Source organism: Lampetra fluviatilis, chromosome 59 (genome assembly GCF_964198595.1).
Source record: "Lampetra fluviatilis chromosome 59, kcLamFluv1.1, whole genome shotgun sequence".
Taxonomy (NCBI): domain Eukaryota; kingdom Metazoa; phylum Chordata; class Hyperoartia; order Petromyzontiformes; family Petromyzontidae; genus Lampetra; species Lampetra fluviatilis.
Genome location: NC_136333.1, coordinates 7,411,509 through 7,435,795, shown reverse-complemented (window position 1 = coordinate 7,435,795; position 24,287 = coordinate 7,411,509).

The following is a 24,287-nucleotide window of genomic DNA, read 5'->3' as shown; positions in this document are numbered from 1 at the left end:
GAATCGAACTCGGGTGGCCAGGTTGGTAGCGCAGCGCGGACACACACACACGCGGGCATTGTTCAACTCTGAGTCATCGCTTCTCGGCCAGAGTTAGAACGATCAAGGGCAGTTGCTCTTTTCAAAGAGACCCCGCCACTGAGTGAGTGGGCTTTGCGTAAGTCCCACGCGCTTTGGGGGGGTGGAGGAAAATGCTGCGCGGATTCCACAAGTTCCCAATCCTCCTCCTCTAGCGGGAAGCGCTCACCAGCTGCGCGTGCCATTATCGCCCCCCCCCCCTCCTCCTCCATCTCGTGCCCGCCCGCAGATGTTCATCTTCCGTTTCCGACGCGACCCCCCCCCCTCCTCCCCGCCCTGGCAACGTGGAATTTCCGCGAATGGGCGATGACGACGAGAACGTTTTTGGGAGGTGCATGTCAACGGCGCGTGTTGGTGGTGGTTGTTGTGGTTGTGGTTGGGATGGTGGTGGTTGTGATGGTGGTGGTGATTTTGATGGTGGTGGTGACGGTGCTAATTTTGATGATGGTGGTGGTGATGGTGGTGGTTGTGATGGTGGTGGTCGGGATGGTGGTGGTGATGGTGGTGGTTGTGATGGTGGTTGTGATGGTGGTGGTTGTGATGGTGGTGGTCGAGATGGTGGTGGTTTTGATGGTGGTGGTTTTGATGGTGATGGCGGTGGTTTTAATGGCGGTGATGGTGGTGGTTTTGATGGTGGTTGTCGGGATGGGTGTGATGATGGTTGTGATGGTGGTGGTTGTGATGGTGGTAGTTGCAATGGTGGTGGTGGTTGTGATGGTGGTGGTGAAGGTGGTTGTGATGGTGGTGGTGAAGGTGGTTGTGATGGTGGTTGTGATGGTGGTGATGGTGGTGGTGATGGTGGTTGTCTTGGGCAACTCGGGCCTACTGCCGCTTCACAAGTCCACGGCTGATCGCATCACGGCTCGAGGGTGGAACGCTTCTCCCGTGGTCGAGACCTGCGACGGAGTGGCAGTCCAAGGACGCGGACGTCCACCACCACCACCGCCGTGGAGATGGAGTGCCGAAATCAGCTGCTCCGTAGGAGCTCAACGGATTGCTGCCGAGTGAGAGGTCGAGCGGTGGTTGCTGGGCGCTTGGGGGAGGCCTTCATCCAGCAGGGGATCGGAGATGTTAACTACCTCGCCTGGTCTACAGGAGGTCGTGGGTTCGATCCCGACTCCTGACGCCTGCTGCTGTCTATTTGGAGTGTGCGTGTCTGTCTCTCATCATCATCACGGTGGCTAGGAGATGTTAAATACCTCGTCTGGTGTACAGGAGGTGGTGGGTTCGATCCCGACCTTGACGCCTGCTGTGTATTTGGAGTTTGCGTGTCTCTCTCCCCGTGATCGCGTGGATTTTTCTCCGGGTCCTCCGGTTCGCCTGCACGCACCGCCCCCTCCCCACAAATAGAACCAACATCCAATCGTTTAGAGTATTTGACCGCTGGGTTCGATCCCGAACCTTCCGTCTGTTGTATATTCCGAGTTTGCATGCCTCTCTCTCTCCCTCCCTCCGTGGTCGCGTGGATCTGTCTCCGGTTTTTTCTCTCCACATTTAGAATAAACGTCGCGCGTTTAGAGAATATTTGGCTGCTCTAAATGTCCACGTGGTCACGAGCTGCCACTTCGCTGAGCCGCTATCATCTCTGATAGCTCAGCGTGGCCTTCACCTGTTAAAATATAAATAAAATAGTCGTAGCGGCAGTTGTGAAACGACGTCTAATATGGACTTAAAACTTTCGTGACTGCAGGAATTCATATTCTTGGGTGCTTTCGGTAAAATCACGGAGATAGGAAATAAAACATTTTTTAAAATTAAATTTACAATAAAATTACAAATAAAAAAAAGCTTTATTTTCAATAAAAAAACATTCAAAGCCTTTCTTTTCAATTACATTTTTTATTTCATTCTATTTTTATTTTATATCTACGTGACTTTACCGAAAGAACCAAAGAATACGATGTCTAATATTTGACGTATGTTATTTATTGTTTGTTTATTCGGTTTATGTTTGGCGGGGGGTGGTGACGGGGGGGGGGTGGTGGAGGGATGACGGCACAGGAGCGATGTCTCGCGGTCAAGTTCGCTACCCATTCTCCGCTGTAACAGAGAGAGAGACATTCGCGAGAGAGATTCATCTCAGATGCAAGCCGATGGACTAAATGCACTTTAACACGTAGACGCTTCTGGCAAATCGCCAGATTATGCTGGATCTCACTACCAGCGAAACGTCGTACAACTCAAATTGTGAATGTCGTGGATTCGCTCTTCCAATTACTGAAGTAGTAAATTAATTGGCGTTTTAGTTTACGCGACAAATCCCTGACTGATTGGCCGTGTCGGGTGGTGGAGGGTTTCGACACATTTACATTTACGCGATCTCACCCAAAAACCTTTATCATTGATTAAATGCAGTTTCTTCACGCTGATTAAACGCTCCCTCTTGTGCCCGCTATATTAATTTCATTTATTTTTTAAAATGTTTATGTCTTTTTTTATTATCGCGACAATGTGCTGACATGCGCAAAATAAAACATCGCACGTTAATTACCCCCCCCCCCCTGGAAATTAAAGTAGCTACACACACATACACACATACACACACACACATACACACACACATACACACACACATACACACGCACACACACACATACACACACATACACACATACACACACACACACACATACACACACACATATACACACACATATACACACATACACACAAATTCACACGTGCGCACTCATATAATGACAAAGGTCACCCGCAGAGCCTTTAGCAGACTGTTGGGGCAAGTGCTGTTCGCGAGTAGCACCTCATTAAGGCCGGCACGGCGCACACACGTACACACAGACGCACGTACACACACACACACGTACACACAGACGCACGTACACGAACACACACACGTAAACACACACACACACCTATACACACACACACACACGCACGTACACAAACACACACCTATACACACACACACCTATACACACACGTACACACACACACGTACACACGTACACACACACACACAAGTACACACACACACGCACATACACACGTACACACACACACATACACACCTATGCACACACACCTATACACACACACCTATACACACACACGTACACACAGACGCACGCACACACACACGTACACACACACACCTATGCACACACACCTATACACACACACACGTACACAAACACACTTATACACACGTACACACACACACCTATACACACACGTACACATACACGCGTACACACACACACGTACACACACACACCTACACACACACACGTACACACAAACGTACACACACACACCTACACACACACACGTACACACACACACATACACACCTATGCACACACACCTATACACACACACCTATACACACACACGTACACACAGACGCACGCACACACACACGTACACACACACACCTATGCACACACACACCTATACACACACACACGTACACAAACACACTTATACACACGTACACACACACACACCTATACACACACGTACACACACACGTACACACACACACCTACACACACACACGTACACACACACACGTACACACACACACGTACACACACACCTACATACACACACACACGTACACGTACACACGTACACACACACACGTACGCACACACGTACACACACACACCTACACACACACACGTACACACACACACGTACACACACACACGTACGCACACACGTACACGTACACACACATACACACACACACGTACACACACACACGTACACGTACACACACGTACACACACACGTACACGTACACACATATACACACACACGTACACACACACACGTACACGTACACACACGTACACACACACACACACGTACACACACGTACACACACACACCTACACACACACATACACACACACGTACAGGCCCGTGCCGGCTGTGCGCTCTTCGTGCTGCAGGTGCTTGACAGTCCCCACGTGGCATCACCTCCATGTCCTCGTGCCGCGGCTCCCTCCACTCAATTAATCCCCCACCCCGTCCCGCACCCCCCCCCTCCCCCCCAGACTCAAAGTGCATTTGGCATTTACACGCATCCTTGTCTCTTTACGTTTAAGCATATTAGACTAACATTGACCGTAGACTCACAGAGCCCATTGGAGAGATGCCCTCGTGTTGTTTATAGATTAGCGTGTTATATTAGATCAGAATCTTTGTATAGACTTGGAAGAATCCGTTGAGATATGAAGATCTTTTTCACCGATGTCCAAGAAAGGTGCGGGTGAGAAAATTATTATAATAACAAAATGTGAATTAAAAAACGATGGTAGTGCAAAGCATAGGAAAGCGAAGCTAGTCACTAAATTGTTAAAAACAATTCAACAATTTTTATTTTACTAGGTAAGCTCCACTGAGCTAAGCAGTTATTTTTCAGACGTGACCTAAATCTCACAAATGATAGCTCAACGAAGTGGGCTCATCCTCATCAAGTGCAAATGTAGAGCGACCATAACACTCTGAACGGGTGACGTTTGATTCTAAACGTGGAGGGGAAAAATCGGAGGATCCGGAGAAAAATCTACGGGACTACAGGGAGAACACACAAACCCCAAATATACAGCAGGCGTCAGAGTCGGGATCGAACCCACGACCTCCTGTATACCAGGCGACGTAGTTAACATCTCCTAGCCACCATGATGATGATGATGAGAGAGAGACACGCAAACTCCAAATATACAGCAGCAGGCGTCAGGGTCTGGATTCAACCTACGACCTCCTGTATACTTGGCAAGGTAGTTAACATCTCCTAGCCACCGTGATGATGATGATGAGAGAGAGACACACAAACTCCAAATATACAGCAGGCGTCCGGGTCTGGATCCAACCCACGACCTCGTGTATACCTGGCGAGGTCGTTAACATCTCCTAGCCACCGTGGTACCCACTATATTTAAGTATATAAGTGCAAATTTCATCAGTACATCAATTCCTGCCAAACATTTTTTTTTACACCAAATGCATTCTTGGACACGGCAGAAAAAACACATAAACAGTTCCCAGAGCGCACCAAGACGCACGCACGGTCCATTAATAACAACAAAAAATTGTACCATCAAAAGTTAAATATCTATACTTGGTTAAGGATCAAAGTTACAAATCACGTTGGCAAATTCGCGGCTTGTATCCAGCGCTAATCTTTCTGCTTCGGAATAAAAAAAAAATTGGTGGGAAGATTTACGGTGTTCATGGGAGAAGAGACGATGGTTTGTTCCAAAGCGTCGGTGTGGTGCTGTTACGGCAAAGGCTTTGTCGCCCAGATTGCCTGTTCTTGGCATCTTTAAAAGACGTAACGAAAACTCGAGCCGTAAACATTGTGCGCGGGATCAACTCTCCAACACACGGACGGCGAGTGCCGAATGAGTCACGATGGTGCCTCTTGTTCACGTGACAAACCCGTTACTCATCGGATCGTGTCGGGTGGTGGCGGGTTTTACGACGCATTGATATTGACGCGATCTCACCCCGACAAAGCAAGCCTCTGTTATTGATATCCTTGTCTGTTTACATGTTAGCCAGATGAGAATAACAATGGGGCCAAAGACGGACCAACCGTCGCTCGGCATTTGAATTCGTGTGCTTGAGGTTGCTAGTGGGTTTTTGCGGGCATCACACCGCAAACAAAAACCCCTCTAGCCCCCCACTCACCCCCCCCCCCCAAATCCATTTGGTTTGAGACAGCTGTTAGGGTCTAAAATCATGTTCCGTGGGAAATAATTAATGCAGGACTTTTATATTTATATATTTGCTATTATACAAGCAAAGCCCCAAAAAAAACTGCTTCATTATTTATAGGCCCATATCCTCGGCGGAATAGTTTAATGTACGAATATATATATATAAATAATTTCCATTTTTAAATAAACTTAAATATTTAAATCAATTTTAAAAGCAGATGTCCCCCCCTCCTCTCCCCTCCCGCGTCCACGGAACAAAATAAAAATAATGTGGGTGGCCAGATTTGCATTGCTATTAAAACTATAAATGGCATGCGTCTCCACTAAATATTTTATATTTATTCCTAACTGGCTGGGGATTAAGTGAGGACATCGCGATGACGTTTGGGGACGTATTTTGGCGTGGGCCTCGTCTGTGACATCCGTTAACAGCCGCTGCGGGGAGATGGCACGTGACCCTCCCCCGGCATTCCCTACGATGTTAACAGCCGCTTCGTGGAGATGGCACGTGACCCTCTCCCGACATTCCCTACGATGTTAACAGCCGCTTCGTGGAGATGGCACGTGACCCTCTCCCGGCATTCCCTACGATGTTAACAGCCGCTTCGTGGAGATGCCACGTGACCCTCTCCCGACATTCCCTACGATGTTAACAGCCGCTTCGTGGAGATGGCACGTGACCCTCTCCCGACATTCCCTACGATGTTGAGATGTTGGCCAAAGGACACCCGTCGCATATTTTGGAGAGCGAGAAAAGAAAAGCCAGACTCGTGTGTCTCTTTAGAGTCAACATTGTGTTGGGTCAATAATTGTTTCTTCTTGTCGCGGTTCAAACCCACCCTACCCCCCAGTGGGGGGGGGGGGGGGACAGCCACCCTGGTTAATACTGCGGTGTCAGAGTATTTAACCGTTAAATAAAATGCCAATTTTTAATAAAGCAAAAAAAATCACGCCAAAAATTCATCGATTGAAATTGTAGCAGCCGTGGCAGGGAGAAACAAAGATCCCCCGTATAGCCTTGACAGACTGTTAGGGCAAGTTTTGTTAGTAAGTAGCACCTAAGAAAAGCCGGCACGCCACACCAGGGTGTGGGTGGAAAACACCGCCTTTGTCCCCCCATCGAACCAGTCATTTATTTGGGGCTGAATCGACCTAGGGGAGACCCAGAACCGGTTGTTGAGATAATCGTCACAGGTGTTGGCCGTGCACGTGAATCGAACCCAGTTGCCAGCTTCGTAGCGCAGCGTAGCGCTAACCACACACAGACACACACAGACACACAGTCACACACAGACACACAAACAAAGACAAAGATACCCCGTGTAGCCTGTAACAGACTGTTGGGGCAAGTGCTGTTCGCGAGCGCCTATGAAGGCCGGCACGGCACACGAGGGGGTGGGTGGCCAGCACCACGCCCGGACACACACATAGACACACACATACAGACACACACATAGACACACACATACAGACACACACATACAGACACACATACAGACACACATAGACACACACACACACATACAGACACACACTCACACACACGCACATGTGCGCGCGCAAATTGACTCAGGCACACAACGCCAATAACAAAGAACAAAAAAATTGTCAGCAATCAATTTCATTTACATTGAGCAGAAATTATGCCAAACGATCCACTCGATTTGTCTTCAATATCAGCCGTTACTTTACGCGTGCTTGCAGGCGTTTCGTCACGCGTCACATCCGTGAGTCTGCACACAGCATAGCAGTGTTCTTGAATCAATGGAACACGATGAAACTGCGTGCACAAACAATGGCATCGATGGTTCGGCGTGCGTGTATCTGAATGTGTACATGAAAGCGATGAGTCGTTTTTTTGTTTCCCGATATTTTTTTAAAAATAGCTGGCAACAGAGGCAAGGAAACGGTTACGAGCGGGGGAAAGAGGAATGAGCTGGAGAGGGAAGCGAGAAAAATGGGAAGAATTGTAAAAAAGAGAGAATGGGATGGGAGAAGGAGCGAACTAATCTAGGTTTGACGTTTTCGTGACTGCAGGGATCCATACTCATTGGTTCTTTCGGTAAAGTCACGTAGGTAGAAAATAAAATAAATTAAATCACGACGTTTCGTGCGCAACACAAGCGTCCATCATCAGGTGGGACAACTACAGCTAGAAACAATTGCTGAAGTGGGCAAAAGGGCTGCTGCTGTAACAAGAGGCCATTTAGGTAAGGTATATTGCCTCTTGATTCATTTTTATTTTATACCTACGTGACTTTACCAAAAGAACCAAAGAGTAAGGAGCGGAATAATGGGAGCATAGGGGCTAGGATAGACAAGATGTTAACTACCTCGCCTGGTCTGCAGGAGTTCGTGGGTTCGATCCCGACCCTGACGCCTGCTGCTGTGTATTTGGAGTTTGTATTTATTTTTTTCCGCGTGGTCGCGTGGAATTTTTCTCCGAGTCCTCCGGTTTATTTCCCTCCACATTTATGTTTGGCTACGATATGTGTCCACGTAATGAGCCCTTTCGTTGAACTACCATATGTTGCCAGGTCGCATCTGAAAAAAAGAGCTGTGTAGTTCAGAGGGTCTTATCTGGTAAAATAAAAAATTAAGTTCATCGTATCGTTTTAAAATGTATAGTTTAGTTGTATTATTCATAGTAAAAAAAATAGTTTAGGATCTAGAGGAGGAGGAGGCTGAAACAGTGCATCGACGCTGCTGCTGCTGCTGCTGCTGTACAGAGCGGCGTCTGTTTTCACAGTGGGCGGTGACAGGGGGAGGGGTTGAGAGTGGGCGTGGTCAACCGGAAGTCACGTGGTTTGCGGAGAATTGAGCTGGTTTAGATAGAGAGACAGACATCGAGATTCATCGTCTTGGTTCTTTCGGTAAAGTCACGTAGAATGGAAATAATAAAATAATAAACATAAAACATAATAAAATATTAGATTATATCATTTTATAATGTTTTATTTTTTATTATATCATTTTATTATGTTTTATTTTTATTCTTTTATTATTTCCATTCTACGTGACTTTACCGAAAGAACCAAGAAGATGAATCCCTGCAGTCACGAAAGCTTTAAATCGAAAAATAAGACATGGAGATGTGTGTAGAGAGAGATGTGTAGATGAGAGGGGAGGGGTTGAGGTGGGGGTGACAACACAGCGATCACGTGGTTTACGGGAGGCTTGGGATGATTTTCATACGCAGATTTACGTTGCGTACTTCATTGCAACGTGTCTTCTTGCCAACAAAATTGACGTCGCCCCCGAAGCTGTATAGCCTACACAGACTGTTGGGGCAAGTGCTGTTAGCGAGCACCTACGAAGGCCGCCACAGGCACACGAGGGGGTTGGGGTGACGAACTGCAAGTGCTGGCGTTCACCACGCACCTCACCAAGTTACCCATTTGCGGCCGGGTGGACCAAGTGAGAGGCCCAGGACCGATTCAGATAATCGTCACTGGTGTCGCTCCGGGTTCGCGCTAACCCCTGTTGCGTCACCGCCTTTGTCTCCCCAGCGCACACGTGGTCACGCAAACGCGCGATTTAAAGCACACGGCTCGCGCAGGAGTTAATCATTTCAGAGAACTAATTGCAATACAATTCAACGTCGCGTCTCGTGTAATTGACATCGTTGAAAGAAATAGGTCAGATTTTTCCATGACAAATAATAATTATTCGGCAGCCTCACTCTCTCTCTCTCTACCTCTGCAAATGAATGCCTGCGTCGTGTGAGTGCGTGAGCGGTGGCGCAGCGGTTAGCGCTACGCTGCGCCATGAACTCGGCGAACCGAGTTCGATTCCCGCTCACGGCCAACACCAGTGGCGATTTTCTGAACCGGTAATGGGACTCCCTTAGATCGACTCGGCCTCAAATGAGTACCTGGTGCGATGTGAAAACATCGCCACAAGGGAGACAAAGGCGGGTGGGAGGTCGGGCGTGGTGCTGGCCACCCATCCCTCGTGTGCTGTGCTGGCCTTCATAGGTGCTCGCTAACAGCACTTGCCCCAACAGTCTCTTTAAGGCTATATGAGGAATTTTTGTCTTTGTCTCGTGAGGAGCGGTGGCGTAACGGTAAGGGCACTCACCCACTGACTCACCCACCGACTCACTCACTCACCCATTCATTGATTCACCCACCCACTGACTCACCTACCGACTCACTCACTCACCCATTCATTGATTCACCCACCCACTGACTCACCTACCGACTCACTCACTCACCCATTCCTTGACTCACTCACCCATTGACTCACCTACCGACTCACTCACTCACACATTCATTGATTCACTCACCCAATCAGCTACTTACTAACTCACCCACCTATCCACTCGCCCACACTCATTCACGAACTCACCCACCCACGCGCCCACCGGTCTTGGGGTGGTTAACAACTCATGCATTTCCAACTGCGCTTTGTGTTTTAGTTCATCATCCTTCGCCCCGCACCTCGGATGACCACGGTTGGCTACGTACGGTGCGAAAGAAGTTCAACGTACATACGAAAGAAAATTCGCAAAATAACTCCCACACATTTCCGTCCGTGCACGTGAGAGATTTTTTTTTCTTCCTGTAAATGAAAGTGCCGTATTTCTTACCCATCTCCATCAACGGCCACGACCTTTATTCCGTGGCCGCATCATTATCGCTCCGTTGATTTCAAGGCAAACAAAGTCTGGACCGGTTTCGAAACGTGAAATCTACTACCACTACAACATTTTTTTATTATTTTACAAAGGTAAAGGTCCCACTGAGTTGCTCTTTGTCAGCAGCAAACCGGACGTCACAAATGATTGCTGATCGAAGAGGACTTATCATCATCATCATCATCACCATCGTGTGGATAGTTATAGCAGTAGCCGAATAACTCTGAACCCGTGGCGTTGATTCGAAATGTGGAGGGGGAGAAAAAAAATCCACGTGGCCACGGAGAGAACATTCGATAGGTAAGGTCGTCTATAGGTAGGGGGGGGGGCAAATCTTATCGTGGGGGGCCCCCAACGCCTTCAAACATCTGACACCGTGATTTAAAAGCGTGGCGCCCCCCCCACCTCCCCAAAGCGCGGGGCCCAAGGCGGTCGCCCCTCCGATTCGCCGTGTACACCCATAGGGCCTGTGGTAGAGGTGGGTCCGTGTTGTGCAGCAATTTTAGATTCGTAAGCGAGTTGGGGTCGCGACCGGCGACTCTCGTCACTGTACCGCGCTTCTTCTTGGTTCTTTCGGTAAAGTCACGTAGAATGGAAATAATAAAATAATAAAAATAAAAAGAATGGAAATAATAAAATAAGAAAAAGAAAAATAACACGTAATTATATTATATTATGTTATTATGTTTTATTTTTATTTTTTTATTATTTCCATTCTACGTGACTTTACCGAAAGAACCAAGAAGATGAATCCCTGCAGTCACGAAAGCTTTAAATCGAAATTTGTACCGTGCTCATGAATGAATGAGACATCGTGCCCGATCGAGCGAGATGCGTGCCCGGTTTATCGGCCTTGAGCGAGAAGCGGTTCCGTGGCGAACGCTGTCGCGTTGGGTGCCACGGCTCCGTCGCTGACGACGCGTGGCCAGCGAATCAATGAATTGAATGGTCTACAGCGGTGGTAGGGGTGGCAGGGGTGGCAGCCCTAACCCACGCACGCGCACGTGACGGTTTTACGAGCGACGCGTTAAGAATTCCCCCCAGAGGAGATGGCAGGTGAAACGGGTTATGGTTGAGAGGTGTGTTAGAGGGGGTGTGGGTGGGATGTGTGTGTGTCTGTGTGTCTGTCTGTGTGTAGACTGACTCACACTTAATTAGTCGACCCGTGGCACCTGCTGGGTCTGCCCCGTGACCTCCTGCCAGCGGGCGTTCGACACTTCACGTGGCCTCAACGTGCACCTAGCCTGGCACAGGCGACGTGGCGAACGACGGTTGACTGTGTGGTAGTGTAGCGGTTAGCACGCTGCGCTATGAACCCCGTGGGCCCGAGTTCGATTCCCACTGACGGCCACCAACATGTAAAAAAAAACATCGCCACAAAGGCGGCCGGGCGTGGTGGTGTTAGCCACCCCCTACCCCCCCCCCCCCCCCCCCAGTGCAACGTGCCTGCCTTCATAGATGCTACTCGCTCACATCCCTTGCCTCAACGGTCTCGTCAAGGCTATACGGGGGATCTTTATCTTTGTGCGTGCTCAGTTGATCCACGTGGCATCCCGATGGTGAATTCGTAACGATCAATCAGAGGCAGCTACAGTAGCAGCAGTAGCAGTCGTAGCAGCAGTAGCAGCAGTAGCAGCAGCAGCAGTAGCAGCAGTAGCAGCAACAGCAGCAGTAGCAGCAGCAGTAGCAGCAGCAGTAGCAGCAGCAGTAGCAGCAGCAGCAGCAGTAGCAGCAACAGCAGCAGTAGCAGCAGCAGCAGCAGTAGCAGCAGCAGCAGCCAAACCCCAGATCCGAACCGAGGCCCTCAGCAGTTACCGGCTGTCGCACCACTGACCTCTGGGTGACCCCGGGCGCCGCCTGAGGTCATGCTGCCCTCCAGGGAATGGGAGCACCGATGCAGGAGACGCAATAAGAGCTCCCGCGGGGCTTGCACGGCGGGAGGATACGCAAAGACAAAGATTCCCCCGTGTAGCCTCTAACACACTGGTGGGGCAAGTGCTGTTAGCGAAAAGCACTGTCTATGAAGGCCAGAGTTGGAGCCAGAGTTGGAGCCCCCCCCCCCCCGACTCTCCTTGGGAACCCCCCGGATGTCAATCGTTGTTTATAATAATCACTTACATTTAATTTGAAGGCGCCTAATGTCTCAAGGCACCTTGTACGAATGAGGACAAGGGAAGGCCAAGAGAGACAGAGAAGCTAAATAGAGGGGATTGGATTGACTGCAAAAGAATTGGTTTGAAGACGGGACTTAAAAGTACACACACAAAGATCCCCCGTGTAGCCTTAGCAGACTGTAGGGCCACGGGCTGTTAGCGAGCACCTATGAAGGGGGTGGATGAGTGAGTGGGTGAGTGAGTGGGTGAGTGAGTGGGTGAGTAAGTGGGTGGGTGAGTGGTTTTAAGTTTGTTGTAAACTCAACATTGCCCATAGACTCAACACTACCCATATGCTCAACACTACCCATAGACTCAACACTACCCATATACTCAACACTGCCCATAGACGCAACACTACACATAGACTCAACACTACCCATAGACTCAACACTGCACCATAGACTCAACACTAGCCATAGACTCAACACTAGCCATAGACTCAACACTGCCCATAGACTCAACACTGCCCATAGACTCAACACTACCCATTGACTCAAAACTGCACCATAGACTCAACACTACCCAAAGACTCAACACTGCCCATAGACGCAACACTGCCCATAGACTCAACACTGCCCATAGACTCAACACTGCACCATAGACTCAACACTGCACCATAGACTCAACGCTGCCCATAGACTCAGCACTGCCCATAGACTCAGCACTGCCCATAGACTCAACACTAGCCATAGACTCAACACTGCACCATAGACTCAACACTGCCCATAGACTCAACACTGCACCATAGACTCAACACTGCCCATAGACTCAGCACTGCCCATAGACTCAACACTTCACTCCTAATTAGTACGGTTGACTACGTACGGTGCGAAAGAAGTTCTCCGGGGTTTTCCCTCCACATGCAGAATCAACGTCACGCGTTTAGAGAACATTTGGCTGCAGTCATTTTCCAACGTGATAATCAGCCACTCGATCGAGCTACAATTTGTGATCGCCGGCGGATTGCTTCTGAAAAAAAACCCAAGATATTTACGCAGCTCAATGGGGCCTTAACCTGGTGACCCATTCACCACACGGCCACCGCCACCGCTGCTGCTGCTGCTGCAATTGCACTCACGATGAGCAAGTCTGGCTTCCAGCCAGAGGTCGCAAACGAGTTTTGATTCCTTACCCGTACCCGGCCGCACCAGGGTCGCAAACGGGTACCCGTACCTTACCCGATACCCGGCTACCCGTACCCGGCCGGGTATCGGGTAGGGTACGGGTATCAGGTACCCGATTGCGACCTCTGGGATGAAGCCATGTTGCAGGCGCGGGTGGGTTGATTCTAGGATCTTGAATTGTGAGAAGAGACAAGACGTTGGGAAATGAGTGACAAACGGTGACTCACCAGTGACTCACGGCCTACCCGTACCCGTACCCGGTCGCACCAGGGTCGCAAACGGGTACCCGTACCCGTACCTGGCCGGGTACGGGTAGCCGGGTATCGGGTAGGGTACGGGTATCGGGTACCCGGTTGCGACCTCTGCCTACACGCATAGCGAAATCAGTTCGACATCCACACACGTGGCAGACGCGCTCGGGGGAAGGCAGACGGATAACACTGGTCAACACACTTTTTCTGGCATAAGGTATTCTAACGGTTTCAATGTAATTTTTGGGTGCTGATTCCAAATCTGGCATCAGTTAATGTCTATCACATCATGGTTTTTTTGAGATATCAAATATTACATTTTCAATAAAAACTACGGAATAAAAATATTAAATAAATGTGGAAATCTACATAAAATTATATTATAAACACACTATCCTAAAAATACAGCACCATATTTTAACACTAAAGCAGTCACTGACTCGCAACAACTTGAAATCATGAGTGACAGAGTTAATTTCGGGTAAAATCAATGAAAATGGGGTATGCCGATAGCATAAAAATAAGATGTAATAGAGCAAATCTGAGATCAGATTTGGAATCGGCACCCTGAAATTAGTCTAAAACAGCTGCAAAAGTCCAGGCCAGAAAAAAATGTTTTTTGTTTTGTTGACCAGTGTTATAGAAACCTGCCCCACCCCCCGGCCCCCCCGCCTCGCCCCCCCCTCGGCCCCCCCCCGCCCCCTGGCCTCGCCCCCCCCCGGCCCCGCCCCCCGGCCCCCGGCTAATTGTTCAAATTGCCGATGCCGGGAGATGAAATTGAAAGGACGACCCTCTCTGGATGTACAAGTGCAGCGGTGATTTGCTGCTGACCGTACCGCAAGACAGCAGCCAGTGCGTCCGTCGGGCGTGACCGCGGGTCCCTCCCTAGAGAGCCATCCAGGCAGGCGGCCAGCCAGCCAGCAAACCTTTTTGTTGTTGTTCGAAATGTGATTACGACATTCATTCTAGATTCGAAGCTTTCGTGACTGCAAGGATTCATACTCTTAGGTTTTTTGGGTAAAGTCACGTAGGTAAAAAAATTAAATTAAAATTAATAAAAGTAAAAATCACGACGTTTCGGAGGCAACACAAGCTTCCGTCTTCAGGTGGAACCGTCACAACACGATTGCTGTATCAAGTATTTTACTTATTTTAAGTATTTTACTTGATACAGCAATCGTGCTGTGACGGTTCCACCTGAAGACGGAAGCTTGTGTTGGCTCCGAAACGTCGTGATTTTTATTTTTATTTTATTTTTTTACCCACGTGACTTTACCGAAAAACCCTAAGAGTTCGACATTCATGCCAATCCATCGTCTTGAACAGCGACAGGGGCAATCGACCAGCAGCTTGCGGCTCGGCCGTCCGCGCTGCTAGCGACGTGGAACTTCTTTTGTAACCGCACGTAGGCGGAGTTTGTGGTGGTGGTGGTGGTGGTGTGGTGGTGGTGGTGGTGGTGTGGTGGTGGTAGTGACGTGGTGGTGTGGTGGTGGTGGTGTGGTGGTGGTGTGGTGGTGGTGGTGGTGTGGTGGTGGTGATAGTCTGGTGGTGTGGAGATGGTGGCGTCGTGGTGGTGGCGTGGTGGTGATGGTTTTGGTGGTGCGGTGGTGGTGGTGTGATGGTGGTGTGATGGTGGTGGTGGTGTGGTAGTGGTGGTGCCCGTGGTGGTGGTGTGATGGTGGTGGTTTTGGTGGTGCGATGGTGGTGGTGTGGTAGTGGTGGTGGTGTGGTAGTGGTGGTGGTGTGGTAGTGGTGGTGGTGTGGTAGTGGTGGTGGTGTGGTAGTGGTGGTGGTGTGGTAGTGGTGGTGGTGTGGTAGTGGTGGTGGTGTGGTAGTGGTGGTGGTGTGGTAGTGGTGGTGGTGTGGTAGTGGTGGTGGTGTGGTAGTGGTGGTGGTGTGGTAGTGGTGGTGGTGTGGTAGTGGTGGTGGTGTGGTAGTGGTGGTGGTGTGGTAGTGGTGGTGGTGGCCACCCACCCCGTCGTGCAACTGCTCCGTCCTCGTGCAAGTGCTGCCACTCGCTGCTCAGACGTCTATTCAGGCGACACGGAGTTGGCGGATGATCTTTGTCTTCGCGCGCGCGTGCGTGCGTGCGCGCGTGCGTGCGAGACTTAAACATTGTTTTGTCTCCACGTGTTGCGTTATTAGGATTCTCGCTCCCGATTAATGTCCCACCCCCCACCACCACCATCACCACGCCGTTTCCATCTCAAGTTTCAATTTCGCCAGCCACTTTACATTTCGTCGCCTCGCGGCCAATCTTGCGTGGGGTAATTATGATATAATGCTGGGACATCTTAGCAAGCCACGCTCCATTAGACCGGCAATTCTGGAAGACGAGAAAAAAATATATAAATGCAAAGACAAAGGTGCACCGTCTAGGCTTCAAAGCTGTGAGTCGGTAGGTGAGTGGGGGGGGTGAGTGAATGAGTGAGTGAGTGGGTGAGTGGATAGGTGAGTGAGCGAGTCGGTAGGTGAGTCAGTGGCTAGGTGAGTGAATCAATTAATGAGTGGGTGAATAGGTGGTTGAGTGAGTGAGTAGGTGAGTCAGTGGGTGGGTGAGTGAATCAATGAATGAGTGAGTGGGTGAATGGATAGGTGGGTGAGTGAGTCGGTAAGTGAGTCAGTGGGTGGGTGAATGAGTGAGTGAGTGGATATGTGGGTGAGTGAGTGAGCAGGTGAGTCAGTGGGTGGTTGAGTGAATCAACGAATGAGTGAGTGGGTGAATGGATAGATAAGTGAGTGAGTGATAAGGTGAGTCAGTGGGTGGGTGAGTGAATCAATGAATTAGTGAGTGGGTGAATGGATAGGTGGGTGAATGAGTCGGTAGGTGAGTCAGTGGGTGGGTGAATGAGTGAGTGTGTGGGTGAGTGGATATGTGGGTGAGTGAGTGAGTAGGTGAGTCAGTGGGAGGTTGAGTGAATCAATGAATGAGTGAGTGGGTGAATGGATAGATGAGTGAGTGAGTGAGTAGGTGAGTGAGTGAGTGGGTGAGTGATTCAATGAATGAGTGAGTGGGGGTACGCAACCTTCACAATTATAACTCGACGTGGAAGAACAACAACAACAACAAACAACAAACACGAAAAAACAACAGCAGGCGACATGCGCTCATTCCTTCTACGCGAGCTTAAATCAGCGAGGCATTTAGCAACGTGTTTTTTATTTATTTAAATGTTCACATTTTTTTGTTGTTGCTTTCTTTTTTTCTTCTTAGTTCTTTCCGTAAAGTCACGTAGAAGGGAGATAATAAAATAATAAAAATAAAACATGATAAAATAATTCTCACGACGTTTCGGCCACAACGCAAGCAGCCGTCCTCAGGTGAAGAACAGGTCTGTCGGAAATACAGCGTCAGACGCTGTCTTTCCGACACACCTGTTCTTCACCGCGTCAGACGCTGTCTTTCCGATAGACATGTTCTTCACCTGAGGACGGCTGCTTGCGTTGTGGCCGAAACGTCGTGAGAATTATTTTATTATGTTTAATTTTTATTATTTTTTATTTCCCTTCTACGTGACTTTACCGAAAGAACCAAGAAGATGAATCCCGGCAGTCACGAAAACTTTCAATCGAAAAAGTTGCTTTCTTTGTTGAATGAACGCACCCCAAAGTGATGGAAACGTTGTTACTTCCCGTTAGCAGCGAGATTATCTACCACGCCGAGGGACGCGGAGATTCGTGAACCTTGGCCACTTGACGCTGCCAGTATGAGAATTGCAGGGCTTATATTCTTAGGTTTAGTCGGTAAAGTCACGTAGGTAAAAAAATGTAATTAATAAAAGTAAAATAAAAATAAAATACACAACAAAGGCTCATTCCTAGCAGCGTGCTTCAGCCGCACCGAACCTCACGAAAATAATATTGAGGGCCTACCTTGGCTCCTCCCACCCTCAACCAGTATATATATACAAATACTGTGTTCTTGGAATTTCTCTCACTTGATACAGCAATCGTGCTGTGACGGTTCCACCTGAAGACGGAAGCTTGTGTTGCTTTCGAAACGTCGTGATTTTTATTTTATTTTTATTTTATTAATTTTAATTTTTTAATTACGTGACTTTACCGAAAAAACCTAAGAATATGAATCCTTAAATTTCGATTTAAAGCTTTCGTGACTGCATGGTTTCATTTTCTTGGTTCTTTCGGTAAAGTCACGTATAATGGAAATAATAAAATAATAATTATTATTATTATTATTACGTTTTATTTTTTATTGTTATCATTTTATTATTTCCATTCTACGTGACTTTACCGAAAAAACCAAGAAGATAAATATGAATCCCTGCAGTCACGAAAGCTTCAAATCTAGAATTACAGGGCTTGTCTGATACGACTGCAAATTGAGACGACACTCTGGGGTCGTGGTTATTACCCGCCATGCCTTGCCACTCGTGTATCTTTCTTGTTAACACGTGGTAGGCAATCGCCAGCGGTATCATCCATTAAACAGGTCTTTTTTTGGGGGTGGTTAGATCGCGTAAATTTATGAATGTGTCGTTAATCCCGCCACCACCCGACACAGCCAATGAGTAAGGTTTGTCACGGAAACAGAACGTGGCCAATTTGTTACCAAGTTGTGATTACTGGCGAAGCGTCGTACTCAGATGGTAAATGTTGTGGCTTGGCTCTCCAACCCATCGGTGAGTTGCACGAGTGACGGTTTGGTGCCTTTACCTTTAGCCGCATAGCAACTGATGCGATTTTGAAAAGAGGTATCATCGGCGTCGTCATCATCGTTGTTATCATCGTCAAGGGGCATCATCAACCATCATCACACAGAGACCCATAGACTCATCACGCAGAGACCCATAGCCTCATCACACAGAGACCCACATACTCATCACGCAGAAACCCATAGACTCATCACGCAGAGATCCATAGACTCATCACACAGAAACCCATAGACTCATCACGCAGAGATCCATAAACTCATCACACAGAAACCCATAGACTCATCACGCAGAGACCCATAGACTCATCACGCAGAAACTTATAGACTCATCGCACAGAGACCCATAGACTCATCACGCAGAGACCCATAGACTCATCACGCAGAGACCCATAGAGTCATCACACAGAGACCCATAGACTCATCACGCAGAGACCCATAGCCTCATCACACAGAGACCCACATACTCATCACGCAGAAACCCATAGACTCATCACGCAGAGATCCATAGACTCATCACACAAAAACCCATAGACTCATCACGCAGAGATCCATAAACTCATCACACAGAAACCCATAGACTCATCACGCAGAGACCCATAGACTCATCACGCAGAAACCCATAGACTCATCGCACAGAGACCCATAGACTCATCACGCAGAGACCCATAGACTCATCACGCAGAGACCCATAGAGTCATCACACAGAGACCCATAGACTTATCACGCAGAGACCCATAGAGGCATCACACAGAGACCCATGGACTCATCACACAGAGACCCATAGACTCACCACACAGAGACCCACAGACTCATCACACACACACAGAGACCCACAGACTCATCACACAGAGACCCATGGACTCATCACGCAGAGACCCATCGACTCATCACACAGACACCCATGGACTCTAGATTTGAAGCTTTCGTGACTGCAAGGATTCATACTCTACGTTTTTTTCGGTAAAGTCACGTAGGTAAACAATGTAATAAAATAAAATAAATGAAAACAACTAAATTAAATCACGACGTTTCGGGCGCAACACAAGCGTCCGTCATCAGGTGGGACAGCATGGCCTACTGCTGATGTAGACTGTTTTTTTACTTACGTGACTTTACCGAAAAAAACAAAGAGTGTGAACCCATGGACTCAGACACTGCATCGCGCACTTTCAGATGCACTTCTGCGGCCGTCTGGAACGCTCTTCCGTCCGATGTTAGGAAGACACTGGGAGTTCTGCACTTTCAAATCATCTCGATGAAAAAAACAAATTTCTTTAAAACTCCATTGGAACCTCATTTGCCATCATCATCATCGCTATCATCATCATCGCTATCATCATCGTCATCATTATTGTGTCAGTCTTATTGTGTCAGTCTTATTGTGTCAATCTTATCGAATGGGTCTACTTGTCCCTGCCATACGACTGTGGAGTTTACGCTGTGCCTGAGCAGAGACGCCCTCTGGGAAATTGAGATTTTTTTTTGTCTTTTGATACTTAACGATTTATTCTCTCTGTTATTGTGATTGTTGCTGTTGTTTTTCTTATTCTTTGCGTCTAATCCTCGATTTAAATCGTCCATTCGTGTTAATTTCATGAGGGTGTTTCATCTGCTTGTTAAGTCCTCATATATACAATTAATGTACAGCAATTGTGGGATGCAATTGCATGAATGACGCTACATAACGTCATTTCCATTGCGTGCAATTCACAGCGTGCATCGCCGATTGGAACTATAATTAAATCACTATTCATTATAATTGTACGAATTACATTTCAGTGAACGTGGAGTTCTGCAAACAGCAACCGCAACAAATGGCTTCGTCTGTAATGTGCATGATGATAGGATTTAATTTCAGTCCGGAACAATGCGATTAAAAGCATTTGCTCTACGCATGGGACATTTTCTTCGTGTGCCAGTATCAAAGTATGAAAAATACGAATAAGATACATCAAGGCCGTAGCTATGGAGTCTACCTTGGGGGGGACCAAATCTTCCAGGGTGTCTGGGGGTCCCAACCCAGAAAAATATCTAAATTTGAAAACTCATTTTTTGCCTAAAATATTAAAAAAAACTCACTAACACGTGGGATGGACACTTTTTTTTTTACTTTTTTTTTAACCATTTCTTGTTTGATTGTATGTAATGGCAGAGATTAGGGATTCTTCTTTAGTGCTGCCTAACGGCGTGTGCGACTTCACGATGACATTGGTCCCGGTCTCGCACGGCGTGTAGAGTTTGTGCTGCTGTTGTTGATTGTAGCCATGTCGATTTAAAGCTTTCGTGACTGCAGGGATTCATCTTCTTGGGTTTTTCGGTAAAGTCACGTAGAAGGGAAGTAATAAAATAACACAAATAAAACATAATAAAATAAAATAATAAAATAATATAATAAAATAATATAATTATTTTATTATGTTTTATTTTTATTATTTTATTACTTCCCTTCTACGTGACTTTACCGAAACAACCAAGAAGATGAATTGTAGCCATGTTTTGATGTCACTGAGCCATGTCGTTTTTGGCCGTCCTGGTCGTTTTTTCCCTTCGATTTTTCCTTCCAGGATTAGCTTTAACAGCTGGTATTTGTGGTCGTTTCGGGCAATGTGGCCTAGGTAGTAACACTTCCTGCTAATGATGGCCTTCAGCAGTTGCCTGTCAGTGCCCATATCTTGCAGAACTTGTGTATTGGTGGTTTTGGCTGTCCATGGGATTTTCAGCATTCTTCGATACAGCCACATCTCGAAAGCTTCGAGCCTTTTTGTTGATTAGGGATTAATAAAGTACAACCTAAACCACAATCATATAAACAGAAAATCTACGCTTTGATTTATATGAAGACAAGTCCAGATATTGTGGTAAAGGTATAGCAAATTGTTCTTTTTATTTCCATAGCATAGCAATTATATTTTTATAGCAATATATTGGGGAGGGGGGGGACATTTTTGAGCAAATTTGAATATTATAATTACGGCCTTGAGATACCTTAGATGCCTGTTTGGTGTTTGACAAAGCTGTCTAATCCTTATCAGTGCCGACCTAATTAAAGACCAATTCAGACACCTTATTGGTCACCCCGTGTCACTTATAAATCTCAACGTTCATCCTACAAAGCCCCATCACAAGGGGAGAAACACAAACACATAGACACTCACCACTAGTACACTCACCACTACTACACTTACCACTACACTCACCACTAGTACACTCACCACTACACTCACCACTACTACACTCACCACTAGTACACTCACCAGTACACTCACTACTACTACACTCCCCACTACAATCACCACCGCTACACTCACCACTACACTCACCACCACTACACTCGCCACTACGCTCGCCACTACAATCACCACCACTACACTCACCACTAGTACACTCACAACTACTACACTCACCACTGCACTCACCACTACTACACTCACCACTACTACACTCACCACTACACTCACCACTAGTACACTCACCACTACACTCACCACTAGTACACTCACCACTGCACTCACCACTACTACACTCACCACTACACTCACCACTAGTACACTCACCACTGCACTCACCACTACTACACTCACCACTACACTCACCACTAGTACACTCACCACTACACTCACCACTAGTACACTCACCACTACATTCACCACTACTACATTTACCACTACACTCACCACTACTACACTTACCACTACTACACTTACCACTACACTCACCACTACTACACTTACCACTACATACCTGTCAACCCTTTAGCAGTGCCGACCTAATTAAAGACCAATGCAGACCTCATTGGTGACCCCGTGCCCTTATAAATCTCAACATTCATCCCACAAAGCCCCATCACAAGGAGAGAAACACAGACATATAGCCACAAACATAATGCACCTGAAAACTCAATATCCCTGTATAAGAAAACGGGTAAGCCGCATCGGTTTACTGCTATGGTTTGAACATCTTTAACAACTCTTTTATTGTAGCAAAAGGGTAAAAGCTCCGCTTGTTGTTCAACGATGTTATAATAATTGCACGCACAGACTATCGCTCTGAGCTCACGCTTTTGAAAACGTTCTCAATTCATAGCCGGACGAAGAGTGAAACACACGGAAGGTCCATTGCCCCGACACGTCACCGAGTTCACATCTATTTTGACTGCAAGTATCGTGGTTAATGCAGACATGAATCCTCGTAAAAAAACGGTTTCAGTATTTTGTTGCCAGAAAAAAAAGGGGAAAAACCCCCTATTATTATATTTTGGTACTGGCAAAGGAGGTCTAATGATGAAAAACACACACATCACACGCAACAAGACGTTTGTGTTTTTTGCATTTAGGGCCCCTCTATAACATCATGCTACAGATACTCTTAGTTCTTTCGGTAAAGTCACGTAGGTAAAAAATTAAATTAAAATTAATTAAAAAAGATAAAATCACGACGTTTCGGAGGCAACACAAGTATCCGTCATCAGGTGGGACCGTCACAGCCAGATTTGCTGCATCAAGCGAGGCAGGGATTCCAAGATGCAAGTTCTTAAATACATGTTAAGGGGGAGGAGAGGGGGGGTGGGGAGCTTATCAGAATGTGGTAGCCAATGAATGGAACGAATCATGCTACAGGCACCGCACTCGCTTCGTCCGGCACTGCACCAGATACTCATTTGAGACTGAGTCGACCTAGGGCAATCACGCCCAGGAACCGGTTCAGACAATCGCCACTGTTATTGGTCGTGAGCGGGAATCGAAATCGGGTGTGTGGGTTTGTAGCGCAGCGCGCTCGAACAACGTCACATCCCTGCGATTGATTAGCCGGCTGAAGCGGGGGGGGGGCTCCCTTCAACGAAGTGAACTTTGGTCTACTCTTCCACGCTGGTCAGACCTCTTGGAGGATGCGGGCATACCCACACTGTACCCCACCGCCGCTACCACCACGACCACCACCACCACCACCAAGACCACCACCACCACCACAACCACCAAGACCACCACGACCACCACCACGACAACCACCACCACCACAACCACCACGACCACCACCACCACCACGACCACCACCACGACAACTACCACCACCACCACAACCACCACCACGACCACCACCACCACGACCACCACCACGACCACCACCACCACGACCACCACCACGACCACCACCACCACCACCACCACAACCACCACGACCACCACCGCCACCACGACCACCACGACCACCACCACGACAACCACCACCACCACCACAACCACCACGACCACCACCACGACCACCACCACGACAACTACCACCACCACCACAACCACCACCACGACCACCACCACCACGACCACCACCACGACCACCACCACCACGACCACCACCACCACCACAACCACCACCACGACCACCACCACCACGACCACCACCACGACCACCACCACCACGACCACCACCACCACGACCACCACCACCACGACCACCACCACGACCACCACCATCACGACCACCACCACCACCAAGACCACCACCACCACAACCACCACCACCACCACCACACGCTGCCTTCCGACCGGACAGCTGATGTCAGAATCGTGCCCCCCGTAGTTTCAGCTGCCGCGCCGTGCGATCGAATCGAACCGTCGACCTCTGTCCTGCTGGTCCGGTGTGATTATAACCATCGTAGCTCAACGTTGGCATGTGGTTG